This window comes from Pseudorasbora parva, chromosome 13, assembly GCF_024679245.1.
Source record: "Pseudorasbora parva isolate DD20220531a chromosome 13, ASM2467924v1, whole genome shotgun sequence".
NCBI classification, from domain to species: Eukaryota; Metazoa; Chordata; class Actinopteri; order Cypriniformes; family Gobionidae; genus Pseudorasbora; species Pseudorasbora parva.
Genome location: NC_090184.1, coordinates 42,888,006 through 42,907,257, shown reverse-complemented (window position 1 = coordinate 42,907,257; position 19,252 = coordinate 42,888,006). Strand labels below are relative to the sequence as shown.

The window sequence follows — 19,252 nt, the reverse complement described above, 5'->3', positions numbered from 1 at the left end:
TAAACTTTTAATTTCTGGTCAAAGCTTGAAATTGAAATTGTCTGCTTTTAGAGCTAAAGTTTCTGTATAACGCAGTGTTAATATTGTTGAAGAATAATGTTTGTCCATGACATTTTTCATAAATAAAAAACGTTTTTCAGTGACAAACACTATGAATAAAAACTATTGAGTTTTCATTAACAAATATATGAGACAAATGATAGGGAGGAATGATTTGGGAAGAGGTCCAGTCAGTACTGACGTCCTGCGTGAGATGCACACATTTTAATTGCTAAAAAATGTCTGGGAGAAAGAGAAGAGCAGACATTTGGATAAGTCTGAAAAAGGTGACGACACGAAAGATCTCAGTTAAATCCGGATGCACACACAGAAAGCTGCCTCTCAGGCCCAGAGCTAAAGTACTGAAGATTAAAATTGATAAAATCTGATATTTAGTCAACTAAAATTTTTGTTTGATGTTAGTCAAAATGTGCTGTTAAAATTAAAGGGGTTAGTTCACCCAAAAATGAAAGTTCTGTCATTAATTAGTTACCCTCATGCCATTCAACAGCCATAAGAAGTTGTTCATCTTCGGAACACAAATGAAGATATTTTTGTTGAAATTCGATGGCTCAGAAAGGCTCCCATTGGCCACAATGTCATTTCCTCTCTCAAAACCCATAAAGGCACTAAACACGTCGTTACAAAGCCCATCTCAATACAGTCATTCTACAATCATTTATGAAGTGACGAGAATAGTTTTTGTGTGCAAAAAAACAACGACTAAATAACGACTTGTAATGGCCTATTTCAGGAAACACTTCTTTCTGAAGCTTTCTGAGCTTAATGAATCAGCGTATCGATTCATGATTCGGATCGCGTGTCAAACCACCAAACTGCTGAAATCACATGACTTTGGCGATCCAAATCGGTGATTCGATACATTGATTCATAACGGTTCGAAGCTTTACGAAGCCGTGTTTTGAAATCGGCCATCAAAACTGTCATGAAATGACATTGTGGCCAATGGACGCCTTTCTGAGCCATCGGATTTCAATAAAAATATCTTAATTTGTGTTCCGAAGATGAACGGAAGTCTTACAGGTGTCGAACGGCATGAGGGGAAGTAATTAATGAGAGAATTTTCATTTTTGGGTAAACTAACCTTTTAACACTGGTACTAAGTAGGTTGGTCAAATAAAATGTTTTATGGATTTGCCCACCAAGTTGCCATGGCCTTGTGGATACACCGCTAACACATAGGTAAGGTTTGACAATGCCGTTAGCAAGCAAAAATTTGGGGCTAATAATGTTATGACCAGTAGTACTTTCACTTTAACTGCTTTACGTGCTATCGGAAATGTCCTAACGTTACTTCCCACTTCAGAAGTCGTGATTACGAGCTTGTTGCATTTAATGCTGCCTTCATGTGCTATCCAAATTACCCTAGTTTCCGAGGTAAAAATTGCACCTGAACGCCCTCTAATGTCTTGTTTACCACCTGGAAGTTCGGAAATAATACCCAAGTTCCCGAGATGGGCGTGGCATAAGCGTTAAAAATGGCGGATGGAAGCCGAATTTCTGCTGTGGCAGGTGTTTTATTTGTTTTTTTCCCCCACAACAATTTCATTGTTTTGTCTTGTCATTTAAGTAGTACATATTTACATAAATTAATAATAATTTGAAGCATATTGTGTATTTTAAACACATCGAAAATTGCATGTAGTTGACCCTCATTCCAGAATGACTATCTTCTAGATAGTGTGGTAAAAATAGCTATACAATAAGATCATCTTGGAAACTCACATTTATAACAAAAATTCTGATAGCACATGAAGGCAACATAAACTAAACTATCCCTGTTCTATCTTCAAGCAGCAGATATTCTCTGGCTCTGTAGGCAACAGTTTCCAAATGAGCACATTATAGATTATCGTGACAGAATATGCTAATCAATGACTTTAATATAGTTAACTCCACATCAACTTATAAAATCATCAACTAACCATTCAGAAACGTCCCGTCTCATTCTACATGTTGTCACTTCTTCTTGAGTCTCTCCATCATTGTCCGACTCGTTTTAATGTAAAAAGCTGAAGAGTTTCTGATATTTTTAGTGTGTGTCTGCGAAGTAATCAGAGCTGCTAACACTTGAAGCTCCGCCCTCTTCTAAAAGGAGGCCAAGCAGCAGCTCATTTGCATTTAAAGGGAAACTCAAAAATGGCTCTTACACACACGCACACGTCTGGTTCACTATCTTTTTGGGGACTCTACTCTCAATAGACATAATGGTTTTTATACCGTACAAACTGTACATTCTATCCCCTACACTGCACATAAACCTATACCCATTACAGGAAACCGTCTGCATTTTTACTTTCTCAAAAAAATCATCCTGTAGGCTATGATTTATACGCCTTCTAAAAAGTGGGGACAGCTGGATGGTTCCCACAATATAGGTGATCTCAGGTTTTACTATCCTTATGGGGTCCCCACAATGTAATATAAACAAGGACACACACACACACACACACACACACACACACACACACACACACACACACACACACACACACACACACACTCTCTCTCTCTCTCTCTAGGTTTGTACATCACATAAAAAAATGTCCTGTGTGTTCGCTTTACATGTGGATCAGCAGCCTCTTCCTCTTTGGATTTATGCATTTAGCAGACTATTTTTTTCCCCCAAAGTGACTTACATTAGAGAAAAAAATGTCAAAAAGAGCCAACAATTACCATAATATCCAAAAAAAGGAGGAATACAAGAATTTTATAGCATGTAAAAAAAGGCTTATAGTGTGAATAAGGTGCAATGTGGGCCAGACCTTATATTGGTAGTCAAAAGATACTAAACCTGGTCAGCCGGTGTTCAAAGATCCAGCGAGTTGAGCTCCAGAGGAAAAAGAGGGATGGCCTGGGGCGCCGCCCCCAGCAGAGAGCCTGTGCTGGGCATCCCGCTCTGAGCCCCTTGAGCTCTGAAGAAGAAAAGCCAGGGAACCATAACAATACCATTTTTTACCCTTTCCCTTCTTTTTTCCATGGCTAGGGTACAAAGGCATGCTTTGGTGTCAAACCTCTCTTTACTTATTTAGAAAATGTGGGAGCAGCGTGGCCTCTCAGGAGTTTCTCTGGAGTTTTGTCCAAGTAAGGCTAAATTACCCTCGCAGTTTTTTTCCACCAGAGGTGGTTTTCATTAGCACTAATCGAAGGGCTTCATTACCAGTGTGTCCTCACTCAAACTGCCCCAACAAAAGGGCACGCGAGTAAATTTATAAACCTAAATTAACTTCATGATGAAGGTCAAGAGCAGCAGATTTGTACAGAGGTTCTTCTAATGATCACATTGTATTGAAGACATATGTTTTCCTTCAGTGTGTTGGACTTTGGTGGGATGGCCTGGTTTTACACAAGCACTTCGGCCTCTAAAGTCCAGCAGATAATGATGTTACCAAAGGAACAAATAGATCACATCCCATAATGATGCCAGATAAATGACAAGGTAAAGAAACTAACAAGCGCACTCGTCTGTAGCCGCTGTTCTTTTTTTTGGAACACCTTATATTCCTTATTGGTTCCTCCTATGAATTTGTTAGTTTTCCTAATAAAGTACCTTTATTGTGGAGGGTCAGCAGGCGACAGACAGGGGAAACAAAAGGACAAGAGCGGAAAATTTGTTGTTGACTAAATAATATTTTCAGGAACCATCTTACTTGACTGATGTTGCTAGTCATTAATAGAATATACTTAAAGGAAAGAGACAAAAAATGTATGCATTATGGTGAAGCTTAAAATTAGCATATATATATATATATATATATATCGGCATAACAGGTAATGTGAATAACGCTGATTATCTCTTCATCACGGCACCTGTTATTGGGTGAGATATATTATGCAGAAAAGGGCAAGCGCAAGGATGAGGGAGTTTGTCAAAACTGCAGCTCTTGTGGGCTGTTCCCGGTCTGCAGTGGTCAGTATCTATCAAAAGTGCTCCAAGGAAGGAACAGTGGAGAACCGGCCACAGGGTCATGGGCGGCCAAGGCTCATTGATGCACGTGGGGAGCGAAGGCTGGCCTGTGTGGTCCGATCAAACAGACGAGCTACTAGAGCTCAAACTGCTCAAGAGGTTAATTGCTGGTTCTGATAGAAAGGTGTCAGAATACACAGAGCATCTCAGTTTGTTGTGTATGGGGCGGCATAGCTGACCAGTCAGGGTGCCCATGCTGACCCCTGACCCTGCCGAAAGCACCAACAGTGGCACGTGAGCATCAGAACTGGACCACAGAGCAATGGAAGAAGGGGGCCTGGTCTGATGAATCAAATTTTCTTTTACATCACGTGGATGGCCGGGTGTGTGTGTGTGCGTCACTTACCTGGGGAACACATTGCCCCAGGATGCACTATGGGAAGAAGGCGAGCCAGCGGAGACAGTGTGATGCTTTGGGCAATGTTCTGCTGGGAAACCTTGGGTCCTCCATCCATGTGGATGTTACTTTGACACGCACCACCTACCTAAGCATTGCTGAGACCATGTTCAGCCTTTCATGGAAACAGTATTCTGGTGGCTGTGGCTCTTCCAGCAGGATAATGCTCCTGACACAAAGCACAAATGCTTCAGGAATGGTTTGAGGAGAACAACAATGAGTTTGAGGTGTTGACTTGGCCTCCAGATTCCCCAGATCTCAATCCAATCGAGCATCTGTGGGATGTGCTGAACAAACAAGTCCGATCCATGGAGGCCCCACCTCGCAACGTGCAGTACTTAAAGGATCTGCTAGATACCAAAGCACATTTTCAGGGGTATAGAGTTCATACCTCGACAGGTCAGGGCTGTTTTGCTATATATAAAATCATGAATGAAAAAAAATCATGCAACACTGATGACTGAAAATTCACCTTTGCCACTACAGAAGTAAATTAAATTTTAAAATGTATTACAACAGTTAATTTTTTAAATTGTAATTATATTTCACAGTATTATTGTTTTTTACTGTTTTTCAGATAAAATAGAGACTACTGTGAGATTAAGAGACTACTTTCAAAAACACATACATATACAGTGATATATAAGTAATGAGTTTGATACCCAGTGAATATATGAATTCATAACACACACACACACACACACACACACAAAATACAGGCATATTACTTGAGTTATAGAACATTACATTCAAATACCATTTTAATACTTTGTGTTTTTGTTTTAAGAACATTCTAGAACATCTCACTGAAAGAGGAAGCGTTGCTATTTTTACACAGAATGCCAGGTAAAGTGTCAAGATTCCTCACACTAACAAACACACTCACAGTGAAGTACGGCAGGTGTTGTTTGTGGCCCTGCTCCATAATGTATATGACATCTGGGAGGCTGGGCAGTCGTGTGTGTGAGCGGAGCGCAGGAACGGCTCACTGTCGGACACACATGTCAGGGCCGTCTCAACCTCGCCTCTCCACGGAGTAGTCGAACACACGCCTGACAAATCTGTACAAGCAGTCATCTGCTCACTCAGCTGCACACACACACACACACACACACACACACACACACACACACACACACACACACACACACACACACACACACACACACACACACACACACACACACACACACACACACACACACACACACACACACACACACACACACACACACACACACACACAAAGAAATGCTGCTGCTAATGTGAGAAAAAAAAACACATTACTAACGAAGAGAATATTTAAAAGTGCTTACCATCATTTGTTGAAATTAATTTACTTAAAGAAGATTGTAATTCAAATGAATCACTGCATCACAGTAATATTTACCACAAGATTGTAAAATACTGTAAAACCGCAAAGACAATCTAAAGAACAGCATTACTGAGAATAATGAAAATCATCCAAATTAGACAGACAGACAGACAGACAGATAGATAGATAGATAGATAGATAGATAGATAGATAGATAGATAGATAGATATACAGACAGAGACAGACAGACAGACAGATAGATAGATAGATAGATAGATATACAGACAGAGACAGACAGATAGATAGATAGATGGATGGACGGACAGATTGATCAACTGAACGAGAGCTAGATAGACAAACAGAACAAAAGAAGGATAGACAAACCGATGAACGGATATGATGGATGGACAAAACTAAAAAATAGACAGAATGATAGCTAGATAGACAAACAGAAAAATAGAATGATAGCTAAGCAACGACACACCGATGGATGGATGGATAAATGGACAGAACGATAGATAGAACGATACATAAACATACAGAGACAGAACAATAGATAGACAGACAGATCTGCAGAGAGAAAGCGAGAGTGTGTGTGTGTGTGTGTGTGAGGCGGCAGTGCTGATGGTCTCCAGGGGCAGGATTATGTGTCTGTATGCCCCAGGCTGGGCTGTTCTGAGGGGGGATTAGGCCTCCAGACCTGCTCCCCGGCTGGATTACGTCTCACTGCTGCCTCTCCTCCTCTGCTCGTCTTCCTCTCAAACACTCCACTGAATCTCCAGCAGACCTCAGACACATCTGCATCTCGTCCTCTGCACCAATTACTCTGTGATACATGTGGAAAAACATGATGAACTGAGCCCATGAGCTCCTCGTTATTGATGAATATATGGGTAACAGTATTAAATATTGCAGTTATAGACATGCTGTGTATTCATATATTCAAATGCTCCCCTTGCTCTCACCTCAGCATTTCAACCGGACAAATTCCAGCATCTCGGAGGAAGGTTTCTTCTTCCCCAAATATTAAACTCAGTCCCTGGTGCCGCATTACTTGACAGGCAGCATGAAGTGTGGCATATATTTGTCCCCGTGTCAGTGATCGGCCGCGGCTGGATGTTACTCAGCTGTGCAGGTGAGTTAGCGCAGATATTGTTCAAATTGTAAAGGTCAGCCCCAGAGCTGCTCGCGGTTCCACTCGAGGGAAGCCGGAGTACGAAGCATCAGCTCGTGTCATCTGCAAAGCTGCCAAGATACCGTTTTTACATCTGTGCATTTGCACTGCAAAAAAATGCTTTTCTTACTTAGTATTTTTGTCTTGTTTCTAGTAAAAATTTCTAAAAATTCTTACATTAAGAAACATTTACTAGACAAGTCAAAATTATTGTCTTGTTTTGTGAAAAAATAACTCAAAATTAATAGAGATTTTGCGTAAAATAAGCAAAATAATCTGCCAGTTCTGTTTGAATTAAGATCATTTAGTTTACCCCATTGGCAGATTATTTATCTTATTTTAAGCAAAAACTCTTAATTTTGAGTTATTTTCCCCAAAACAAGACAATTACTTTTGCTTGTCTAGTAAATACGCCTTGTTTTAAGAATTTTTTTTACATTTTTTGCAGTGTGAATCTCACTTGTATATTTAAAGAATTCGAAATTAGGCTATATAGAATAATATTCGACTTTTAAAAACCATTGAATTGACCGCAGCATCACTGTCCAGCAGGAAAACATCTCTTCACATCAGTTCAGTTTTAAAACCCATTGAGCTGCACTGATGTCTACACAGGCAGCACCCTTCTAAGGGAGCATCCAAACTAATGCTTTACATAAGCAGCAACTCCAGAGAACTTCGGTCTTTATACTTAAAACTAAAATCATATATTTTTTGTTACTTGAAATAAAAGAAAAGTACATTTTAGAACCTACAGCAAGTAATAGCCCCCATGTTCTGTTGTATATACAGTCCCTGACAAAAGTCTTGTCGCTTGTGTACAAATTGACCTAAAGTGCCGCTGAAATATATTTCTAATCAAGATTTTTTTTACAAGAAATGGCTCATTTTAATCCCACCAGCTTTTGTGATAATGTTTCAGTGAAAAACTAAACTTTCAAAAAGTATCCTAATATTCACAGCTTGGTAAAGCCCATTGAGTCAATTTTTGCAAAGACATAAGTGTTGTCACCTTGTCATATGAGCTTCACCTGTGACTAATAATGGATCAATTAGGTCTCAAGTGTGTATAAAAAGAACCCCAGTACACTAGACCTTCACATCAACTGCAACTAGACCTCTGCAAACATGCCTAAGATTCACCCTGAGACTAAAGTTTTGATTATCAAGAGGCTGAAGACCAGATCCACTGCTGATGTGGCAGACACCTTCAATGTGTCTTAGCTTCAAGTACAGAGGATAAAAAAAAGATTTGAAGAGACTGGAGACGTTTTTGACAAGCCCAGGTCAGGCAGACCCCACAAGACAACTGCTCGAGAGGACCGTTTGAGGCTTGAAAATCCAAGACCAGCCCATTTTCCACTGCAGCAGAGCTCCACGAGACCTGGTCACCTGAAGTCCCTGTGTCAACCAGAACAGTTTGTCGGATTCTGTCTCGAAATGGCCTCCATGGTCGAATCAGTGCCCAGAAGCCAGCACTAAACAAAAGACAATTGAAAAACCGTGTGGCATTTGCCAAGGCCCACAGCCTGCTAAAAGGATTGACGCTGGAAAAGTGGCAGAAGGTGGATTTTTCAGATGAATCTTCTGTTGAATTACACCACAGTCGCTGCAAATATTGCAGGAGACCTACTGGATCCAGAATGGATCCGAGATTCACCCAGAAAACAGTGAAGTTTGGTGGCGGAAAAATCATGGTCTGGGGTTACATCCAGTATGGGGGTGTGCGAGAGATCTGCAGGGTGGAAGGCAACATCAATAGTCTAAAATACCAAGAAATCTTAGCTACCTCTTATATTCCCAACCATAAAAGAGGCCAAATTCTGCAGCAGGACGGTGCTCCATCGCATACTTCCATCTCCACATCAAAGTTCCTCAAGGCGAAGAAGATCAAGATGCTCCAGGATTGGCCAGCCCAGTCACCAGACATGAACATCATTGAGCATATGTGGGGTAGGATGAAAGAGGACGCATGGAAGACGAAACCAAAGAATATTGATGAACTCTGGGAGGCATGCAAGACTGCTTTCTTAGCTATTCCTGATGACTTCATCAATAAATTGTATGAATCCTTGCCAAACCGCATGGATGCAGTCCTTCAAGCTCATGGAAGTCATACAAGATATTAAATTTGGATCTCACAGCACCACAACTTAATTTGCTGACATATTTTTGTATTTGCAGTAAATTTGTTCAATTTCTGTATAGGCGACAAAACTTTTGTCTTTCCAAAATTTGACCTTTCTGTCTTGATTAAATGATAAATATTTTTTCTATGAAAACTATTTATTTCAGTGCATTAAACATCATTTGGGAGGGTTTTAGCTTTTCATATGAGCTATTTCTAACACCAATTAATTAATTAAAAGTCAGGTTAATAAATATATTTTTGGCATAAAAGCAAAATCGATAATTTTGTCCCATACGATGTATTGTTGGCTATTGCCACAAAAAAATCTGAGACGCAGGACTGGTTTTGTGCTCCGTGGTTTCAAATATAGGAATAATTTGTTTATTTCAATACTATTATTGTTACCTTTCAGTATTAAATGACATTTAATCAGATTTATAATCAAAATTTGAATGAATTTTTCAGAGCTTAGAGCTCCTTTCAGAGCATTCTGGGATTGCTTTCTGAGTTTCTCTGAAGGATACATGCACTTCTGCAGTTGAGTTTAAGCAAATCGTACCTTATCAAGTCGAGTCACCTTTATTTTTAGCACTTTATACAATACAGATAGTTTCAAAGCAGCTTTAGTGATAAATCAATGATGCAAACAGAATTAGATTCTTTGGAAAACCTATGATCCCTTAAAATACTCTCTTGATAGGCAGCACACTAGGATTTGTAACAGAGCTATTGTTTCAGGGAATACACCAATATAAAAATATACATATCACATACTTCCTGCCAGCTTATGATGTGGATTTCACAACAGCTACGCAGTTAACTCTGTAACGCGTTTAATTGGCCCTGTCTGAGAATGGAAACGTGTTTTACAGTATTGAATCTTGAAATAGAATAAATACACTAGGCACGCTAATTATTACTAATCCTGAGAGGCTAGCGTGAGCGCGTGTGTGTGTGTGTGGTGGGATGCAGACAGTTGGCAAGCGTGTGCTGCAGCTCCTTAACAAGCCCGACACACACTCGTACACACACACACACACACACACACACACACACACACACACTGCTCTAACCCCTCACACTAGGGGTCACTGACCTGCATATATTAGGCACACCATCGAATGCAAATGAGCCGGCCTGGCTTGTCCTCTCCCCCTTCCTCTGCTACGCTGATCTCTGCTCAGCAGATCCAAACACAATCATGCTCTTAAACAAACTCTCACTTTTCCCAATCTGGGTTGAAGTTCAGTGTCACATCATGCCTGCAGGACTTTTTTTTGCCATCTTTGTGTGTGGTATACATTACATTGACTCCTTGGTTCAATATTTCATCACATGGCTTGAAATGCACTGAAGGAAAATTGGCTTTGATACAATTTTCAGAAATTGCTAGATAATTGCAAGTAATTGCAACACACTGAATTAAAGGTGAAATATCATCACAATATCATCAGTGGCGTTTGCTAAGCGTCTCTATTACTGGCTCAAACGTGTGGTGAGGGATTTGAACAAAGCCATTACCCGCACACCTGTGTGTCCTGACCGGGAGCAGCAGGCCAACACCAGCAATCTGTCTGCAAGATAAAAAAGCTCTGATGTGGCACAACAGCAGACAAATGGAACATATTTTTGATTAATACAGCTGCATGCAGTGTGAATACACACCAATCGAACACTCCTAAGAATGCATAGCAACACCTTAACAACCCCAGCCTCGCACAAACACCACTCACATTTTTTTCAGAACAGGTAAGAATATTGTATAATAAATTATTAAATTTTTATCATACAATAGACCATAGAAAAAACTTCATAGTATCTTAAAGTTATTCTAAATAGCAAGAAGACTTGAATACTTGAATGTGGGTAGGATGGATGGATGGATGGATGGATGGATGGATGGATGGATGGATGGATGGATGGATGGATGGATGGATGGATGGGTGGATGGGTGAATGGGTGGATGGATGGGTGGATGGATGGGTGGATGGGTGAATGGATGGGTGAATGGATGGATCGATGGATAGATGTATAGATGGACAGAAAGATGGATGGATGAATGGACAGAAAGATGGATGGATGGACAAACAGAAAGACGGATGGATGGATGGATGGATGGATGGATGGATGAACAGAAAGATGGATGGATGGATGAACAGAAAGATGGATAGACGAACAGAATGATGGATGGAAGGATGGACGGACAGAAAGATGGATGGATGGACGAACAGAAAGACGGATGGATAGACGGACAGAAAGCTGGATGGATGGATGCACAGAAAGACGGATGGATAGATGGATGATCAGAAAGATGGATAGATGGATGATCAGAAAGATGGATAGACAGACAGAAAGATGGATGGACAGAAGGATGGATGGATGAATGGATGGATAGAAACATGGATGGAAGGATGGACAGAAAGGTGGATGGATGAATGGATGGATGGATGGATGGATGGATGGATGGATGGATGGATGGATGGATGGATGGATGGATGGATGGATGGACAGAAAGATGGATGATAGACGGACAGAAAGCTGGATGATGGATGGATTAAAAGATAGATGGATGGATGCACAAAAAGACGGATGGATAGATGGATGATCAGAAAGATGGATAGACAGACAGAAAGATGGATGGATGGATGGATGGACAGAATGATGGATGGATGGAAGGACAGAATGATGGATGGATGGAAGGACAGAATGATGGATGGATGGAAGGACGAACAGAAAGACGGATGGATGAATGGATGGACAGAAAGGTGGATGATAGACGGACAGAAAGCTGGATGGATGGATGGATGGATTAAAAGATAGATGGATGGATGCACAGAAAGACGGATGGATAGATGGATGATCAGAAAGATGGATAGACAGACAGAGAGACGGATGGATAGATGGATGATCAGAAAGATGGATAGACAGACAGAAAGATGGATGGATGGATGGATGGATGGACAGAATGATGGATGGATGGAAGGACGAACAGAAAGACGGATGGATGAATGGATGGACAGAAAGGTGGATGGATGGATGGATGGATGGCCAGACAGACAGAACAATAGATTACAATAGAATAGATAGATAGATAGATAGATAGATAGATAGATAGATAGATAGATAGATAGATAGATAGATAGATAGATAGATAGATAGATAGATAGATAGATAGATAGATAGATAGATGATGGACGGACAGACAGACAGAATGATGGATGGACAGAGATTGATGGACGGATGGAGAGACAGAACGATAGATAGATCGATGGATTGATTGATGGATGATGGATGGAATGATAGACAATATTTATTTCATGATGGATTCTCTCTGATGGATGATGGACAGACATAACGATGGATGATAGATGAATGGATTGATGGACAGAAAGATGAATGGATTGATAGATGGATAGAATGATAGACAATATTTTTCCTCATCATAATAAATTTGAACAAGAGTTTAGAACAGAAAATGCACGTATAGCTATCTTGACGTATGATTGGTTAACCCATTTCAGCCCGGATTGGTTTAAAGATGTCTCTCATTTGCATAATTTGATGTGTATTATTGTTTTGTTTTTCAACATACTGTGCAGATCTAATGCATTTATTAAGCGGTGAAGTTATCAGGTACGCGTACATTATAAAGCAAGAAGTCAAAAGCCCTTCCTAAAGTCGTCTCCTTGTACGGCAGACGTGTAGACACCCAGAACAATATTCCCGGATGATGAACGAGGGCTTAGGCGGGTTCCAGCTGTCTGTGTTTGTCAAAGAGACGGACATTCTAATGGAGAGTCAATTTGTTTTGCATTGCAATCGCGAGCTTCCATAAAACCATGACCAATTAACACAATAACATGTCCAGAGTCTTCAGTAAATGAACACAGCCGCGTGTTTATATGCACACACCCACGCACGAGCACACACACACCCTCACACCGCTCGCTGGCACACATATGTGGGCTCTCTGAATGTTGGCAGCGTGTTAGTCTTGCAGCGGAGTGGATAAGATGTGCTGTCAGGTCTTGTCTGCAGGCAGTGTGCGTGTATTCCCTGCCACAGAGACTAAATAGGAGTTTAATTCTGTTAACAGCCAGTTCACCGCGAACTCTGCGGGGCCCGGGCCCCCGGTCCACCAGGCGGTGGAAGCCCGTGGAGGAGTTATAACTGCTGGGAGCCAAATAAAAAATCGATGAAGAGCTTGGCGGCTACGGGTGGAGTTTAACGGCGATTTCTGCTTTACTCTCTCCAGACCTGAGCTGGGGAAAGAGACATTGATTTTCCCTCTCTCTGCATCTTAGCCTTGTTCTCTTTCAATAAATATCAGCCGTAGAAATGTGTGCGTGGACGCGCAACGAGGGCGAAACGTGTCCACCTACACTTCAGGACTTGCGGTAGGACCGTTGGTCAGCGGCGTTTGGAAGTCGGATTTTGTACCTCTCAGCCGCTAGTTCAGAGGAGTCCTCATTCTCACAACTGCACCGACACTTGAGCTATTCTCTGTGCATTCGCTGACAATGGACATGTGCCCATGTTTTATTCAGCTCCCTTTAGATCAATAATGCACTGTGAAGAAGAGTCCTGGAGAGAGAGAGAGAGAGAGAGAGAGAGAGAGAGAGAGAGAGAGAGAGAGAGAGAGAGAGAGAGAGAGAGAGAGAGAGAGAGAGAGAGAGAGAGAGAGAGAGAGAGAGAGAGAGAGAGAGAGAGAGAGAGAGAGAGAGAGATAACAGTCAGAACATCATTGCACACAAACTCACAGACTGAACAAATGAAGACTAAAATCTTCTTTCTACACCATCAGCTGTATTTAGCTTCAGTTGTGTCTCCCTCTTCAGGGCAGAGGACACAATGAATCAGACTCTAATCTTCACACTTCTGCATGTTCTCTTCATAATTGCCAATTTCAAAGCAATGTTTTTTTTTTTTTTACTTTTGCAATTCAGAATAGAAAAACAGACGGATAGATAGAACGACAGACAGACAGACGGAGATAGACAGACAGACGGACAGACAGAGAACGACAAACAGATAGATAGACGGACGGACGGACGGACGGACGGACAGACAGACAGACAGATAGACAGATAGACAGATGGATAGATGGATAGATGGATAGATAGATAGATAGATAGATAGATAGATAGATAGATAGATAGATAGATAGATAGATAGATAGATAGATAGATAGATAGATAGATAGATAGATAGATGGACAGACACAACGATGGATGGACAGAACAATAGATGGATTGATAAATATAAAGATAGTTAAACAGACAAACAGACAGACTGACAAACAAATAGACATGTTTGTAGATGATCGGATGGATGGACAGAACAATAGATGTGTCAATAGATTGATAGTTAGACATAAAGACAGAGAGACAGACAGACAGACAGATAGATAGATAGATAGATAGATAGATAGATAGATAGATAGATAGATAGATAGATAGATAGATAGATAGATAGATAGATAGATAGATAGATAGATAGATAGATAGATAGATAGATAGATAGATAGATAGATAGATAGATAGATAGATGGGGAATATAAATCCAGTTTAAGTTCAATTTAAGTCTGAAAATAGAAATAAATAAAAAATTAGTTCACAAAACTCAAAACAATGAAACAATTCAGATGTGTCGGTTTTGAAAACTTAAAAGAAAAAGTTCCAAATACTCATAAAAGTTCATTTGATTGAACTGATTTATTTAATTTAACCAATTCGTTATTTTGAGCGATAGTACAGACAGTAATATATAATTGGATAATAATTCAAAATACTAATAAGGCTCCAATAGTAACACTTCTATGTGTTGCATGAGACAGCGGTCACTGTACACAAACATTTGAGCTCAGAAATCAGCGATTGACCAAACAGAATCAAATAGTCCAGAGACACACGGAGGACACTGAATTATTCTAAACCGTTCGTCTGAATGTGCTAATTGGAGACATTTAATTCCATATGAAAAAGCCCCAAAGCAGCTCGTATCCTGTGACTCTCGTCCCCAGTGTCACACGCAGGAGTGACAAAGCCTCCATCTGTCAGCGAGGACCAGAGGTCTCAGTAAAGGCCAGAGCTGTGCTGAGGGCCGATCCAGCCAACAGCAGGGGCCCGGGGACAGAAGACACACTAAAGACACAGCAGTCTGTCACACAAACACTCATCAAAGACAAGCCTTCAATGAGCCATTCTGATATTTGATTTTACAGTCACATTAGATTGGTGTATTGTAGAGATGGACACATGTATGCCACTTAATTAATTAGTTACTGAAATAATAAAAAAATAATAATAACTCAATAAAATTAAATATAAAAAGTTAAATGAAACATTTGGGATTTTAAAATATAGTGGGCTTCATAAGACAGTTTTTAATACTTTTGCCTTCTGATAACGAAGAGACTCATGCACAGTCTAATATACTGTATAAATCTATTTTAATGTATACACTGCCTTAGGTATATCTTTAAAGGTCCTGCCCTTTTTAGTGTACAAATTGATGCACACTACAGAGCATTTACCATTTAATGTAAGAGAGTCTCCAAAGACAGATTTAAAGATTGTAAATGAAATAGAAAAAATTCCATTGACAGGCACTTGGTATGGTATTGCTGATTGCTTCCTAGGGGGAAATGTGCATTTAATTGATGTTTTTTAATTTTCTCACCATCAGCCGTCATCAGTATGTTCAGATTCACATGGATCCTTCTGTGTGTACGGCTCTTGCCCTCTCCATGTTGAGCACGCTCACTGACCCAAAGTAGTGCTGATGCAAATTGATGCTCTGAAAAACACATTTGTCACTGTTACAAATCACAAAATTCATTCTGCAACGGCTGCATAAGTATACTTACTGGACTTCATCTGATGCTCACTCTAAAGGTGAACAAATGAAGACGGCTCTGTGGAGAGAGAGAGAGATGAAAGAGAAAACAGCTGACCTCGTTTGAACCTGCATTAACATCCGTCTCAGGTGATCCGCTCGCAGGCCGCCTCACGTTTGTAGTGTAAATGCTAATGAGCGCTGACCATCACTCAACCTGCCAATCAACAGTCAAGGGTTAAAAATGGGCCAGTCATAGAAAACGTACATAAACAAGACTTCAAGAATTTAATATGCGCTGTATGGGAATATTACGGGAAACCACAAAGTGATGTTCAAAGGTTTCTGAAATTAACAATATAACTGATTATTTCAAGTATCTGCATTGTATTAAAGGATGCAAATAAATAATTTAAATAATTAATAAAAATAAAACATTTTATACACTTAAAAACACTATATATTATTAGAATTTTAAACAGCTGTTCTCTATGTGAATATGTTGTAAAATGTAATTTATTTCTGCGATCAAAGCTGAATTTTCAGCATCATTCATCCAGGCTTCAGTGTCACATGATCCTTCAGAAATCATTCAGATATGAGGATTTAATGCTCAAGAAACATTTATGATTAATAAATATTCATCATTTTGTGGAAACTGTGCTTTATTCTTTAATGAACCAGAAAGAAACACCATTATTTTAAATAGAAATAATATGTATTTACTGTTACTTTTGATTAATATAAAGCATGATTGCTGAATAAAAGCATTAAAAAAAATGTACGGACCCCAAACTTTTGAACACCACTCATTGTGTAACAGCATACCCACGTCACAAGCAAATATCAATAATGCATTTCAAGTTTTGTAAAATAAAACAAGCCTTTCTCCATAACTCATACAGCATCCATACGCAAACAAACTACTTCTCTAATATAATACTCAGAGCAACACATATCGCAAACCTCTGCGATTACACCGTTTATCGGTGCGACGGGGCCTGAGAAAGACATAATGGCGTTTACAGCTGCGTGTGTGTGTGTGTGTGTGTGTGTGTGTGTGTGTGTGTGTAGGCTAAAACAATGAAAGAACGAGAACCGAGCAAAGAATTGAGTCTCTGAATCCGCTTCCTGGAACCATGCACTGAACTATCCATGCATGGAGAAATACAACTGACAATCAGAAGAAAACAGTGGCCTTCTTCCCGGTTTTAATTAGTATGTGTGTGTGTGATTGTATTTTATTTGCAGATGAGGGGTGAGGTGCTGGCAGCGTCGCTCCTGTGACCCACCTTACCACACACACACACACACACACACAAACACGCACACAGACACACACACATGCTCGCTCGCTCGCTCTCAGATGCCGCTCTGACACTCACAGATCAGCGTAATGAGCTATAGTCACCACAAAAGGTCAGAGGTCAAAGCTATTATACCGCATCTCCCCATTAAAACACGGTAACGTGGCCCGGCCAGCCGTCCTCACCCCTGCTCTCTACAACCACAATTAAGAGCAGGAATCACTGACCTGAAACACAGCAATTAATATAAAGAAATACAGTAAGTTTAATAGCCGCAGCATAAACATAAAGATGCATACTTTTAAAAGTGTCCTAAAGTGGTGCAAACGTACATCAAATCTGGGATATGCATTGGATTATAGCGCTGATCAAACCTCTAATAGTCTAAAAGTTTGATCCCTCATGTGATGATCAGATGAACCACTTTCTCATGATAGAACATAAAACAGGTGACCAGATCCCACAGATGCACAGCGAAGGACATCCATAATCAAATTAATATTTAATCTCCAACATTCAAGCACTCAACATTTCAATGAACTGCAAAAATGGTAGATGGTAGTGCTTTACTTAAAGCTCTTATTTATAATGCATTATAATGTATTCATAATGAACATTATAAATCCTTATAGCTTTTCATAGGGAGGCTAATTGAATTAAAAATACTTTTATAATGCATTAAACTTGCCCGTTCATTTTGTCTTGTTTTCCAGTAGTTTTCCAGCCTACAAATGTCTAGACATACTTGAAATACAACTTAAGAATCAAAAGGACTGGAGATATTAAGTCTTGTTTAATGTAAAGCAGTGAGTTCCTGCTTAAAACAAGAAGAAATATCTGTCAGTGAGGTAAGAAAATCAATAATCTTGTTTTCCCTTTGAATTATTAAAATCATTTTCTTACCCCACTGACAGTGTTTCTTGTATTATGCACACTTAAGGCACCCCACCCCTACCCCAGAAAACAAGACTGAATGCCTCAAGTCATTTGTTTCCCAAATAAATGTTTTTTGATTTAAGATTTTTTTAGATATTACTAGAAAACAAGACAAAAATACAGAGTAAGAAATCTAATTTTGCAGTGTGCATTGGAATGTAGAGTGCATGCATGGTGCAGTTTAAATATTAATTTGATTAGATGTGTTCTGAATAAACAGAAAGGCAAATACTAAGCAAGTAAAACATTGTATGTTTGCATTGACATTGAGGGATGTTAATAGATTTAACTTGCATGCACAGAACCACAGCGACACGCGATTAACTCCAATTAATCTGATCGCGCTTGGAGGCCTGGGAGAGAGAATCGGCCTAATTGTGTAATACAGTAAGATATAACAAACACATTGGATTATGGCTGACCTGTTTCTAATGCGCGTTGCAGAGGAGTTAATTGATATCCGTACGTCTAAAATAGGAGGGTAAGAAAGAAGATCCTCCTCATTACCACGGCACATGACATACGTCCTTGATGAATCTCGGTGTGTTTTCATAAAGGGCAGGAATCAGATGCTTTTGAGTAATGCTCATATTAATACAATAGCCATGAAGGTCTTTGTTGAGGTGTTTCTTCGAGTGTCAAGGGGCCAGAGATGATGACAAACGGTTGGAGATTTAATCAAACTAAACGCGCCGTTGGCTGAATGAACATGAAGGGAGACAGCGGAAGATAAATGCACTTGATGCTAGGGCAGAGTCTGTGTGCTGCTGGAGCACAGCGCCCTCAGATGGACAACAGTGGAGCCAGACTCCGGATACAGTAGCCTTTAGACAGTATTATCATGGGATTATCAGTATGGAGAAGCACAGCATGTCAGCTTCTCATCAGATCTTCTGTCCAATCAAATGCTCTCTAGACTCTGAAGCCCCGCCCACTACATTATAAACAGATGCTGAAGCTGCGCTGAAATCGGTCACTTGTTCACACATTTACTGTTTTCTACATAGTGAATGATCAGACAGTGCACTATATAGGGGATAGAGAACAATCAGACAGTGCACTATATAGGGGATAGGGAACGATCAGACAGTGCACTATATAGGGGATAGGGAACGATCAGACAGTGCA

At 40.0% G+C, this 19,252-nt stretch overlaps 1 long non-coding RNA gene across 2 annotated transcripts; it reads right to left on the bottom strand.

Moving 5' to 3' along the window:
* Window positions 1–6,033: 6,033 nt before the first annotated feature.
* LOC137038313 (uncharacterized) lies at window positions 6,034–18,837 on the bottom strand. 2 transcript variants are annotated; one of them, XR_010897452.1, is made up of 6 exons: window positions 18,547–18,837; window positions 16,000–16,098; window positions 15,726–15,842; window positions 13,485–13,628; window positions 10,574–10,618; window positions 6,034–6,565 (listed from the first exon to the last, which is right to left on the bottom strand). It is a non-coding gene; the product is annotated as an uncharacterized lncRNA (long non-coding RNA). The 2 variants fall into 2 exon arrangements; XR_010897451.1 differs by lacking the exons at window positions 6,034–6,565; window positions 10,574–10,618 and having other exon boundaries at window positions 12,225–13,628.
* Between the last annotated feature and the right edge of the window lie 415 nt (window positions 18,838–19,252).